Genomic DNA, 1160 nt, shown 5'->3' with positions numbered 1-1160 from the left:
GCACGCCAGCAACTGTCAAAGGCAGTTTCAGCAAGCCTGACTGACAACTAAGCCAGGGGCTGCTGCCCTTCTTCCCCTCACCATTCTGGCTATTACCCTCCCAAATGTGACGTGTCTGCCCTTGTTAGGAAGTTCCTCCGGCCAAAATCATGCTCCCTCCCCTTTCATCAAATTCTTTGATTTGTTCTAATAACGTTTTATCGATGCTTTTCCGTTTCTGAACTACACAAAGCCCACTGACTACCAATAGTGAAACTTTTTACTCCTTCTAACTAGTTAACTTTTACATTTCTTTTCCACGTCTCATTTCATCGGCCCAAACTCTCAAACACGATTCAGCACAGAAGGACGCACAGTGAGATAAGAAAGATCCTGCGTCTTTGCGCTGGGACATTTGACTCAAGATCTGAACCCAAACACTCCCGAGCCCAGCCTTTGACTGTGCCCTTCCTCCTCACAGCCTCAGCTACCAGACGCTGCTCACCTCACCCTGAGGGCCAGCTTCAGCATTAGAGCCGTGAAGAGCCTGGCACCGCACCTAGAAGCGCATAAACCCACAATGATCATGAACGTGGGCTAGATTATGGTGATGGCAAGTAACCTTGTTTGGCTCAAACTTGTTGGAATGAGCTTCTGGCTTAAGGGAGCTGCTCTTTCTCATGCCAACGAGATCTCCTCTGGCTGCTTTTTAAAGCTGCAAGACTGGAGGTCTCATGTTATCAGACGTGAGTTTGATAACCAAGAAGACTTTTAGATAACAAGTCAAATGAATGATGCAATCAATGAAACCCAAGTTCACTTTTAAGGTTAAACATTTTCTGAAACATCTTTTAGGAACTGCCTTTAACACCTTCAAACAAAAATAAAAAGGAAACAAAAAAGTCTCTCCTCTGTCATCTCCACTCATCTCCACTGATTTGATCAGCCGGCAGCCTTCCCTGGAGAAGCGGCAGCCTGCCTCTGAAATCCTGGCCACTTCTCTGTGACTCCAGCGTAGGTGAAGAAAGAGCGTGGTCATCCCCAATTTCTCCACGCAGGCAGTGTCCCGAGGAGGTCACTCCAGGGGGACAGACGCTGGTCTCCAACAGCAGACTATGGTTTACAGTGGAGCATAAAATTATCTTCGTTGCTTCTTCATAACTGTCATTTTGCTACTGTTA

The sequence above is a fragment of the Echinops telfairi genome, unplaced genomic scaffold, assembly GCF_000313985.2.
Source record: "Echinops telfairi isolate 266 unplaced genomic scaffold, ASM31398v2 ScPeMD7_7;HRSCAF=31, whole genome shotgun sequence".
Classification (NCBI taxonomy): domain Eukaryota; kingdom Metazoa; phylum Chordata; class Mammalia; order Afrosoricida; family Tenrecidae; genus Echinops; species Echinops telfairi.
The sequence above is the reverse complement of the archived record's forward strand: the minus strand, read 5'-3'. Positions refer to the sequence as shown.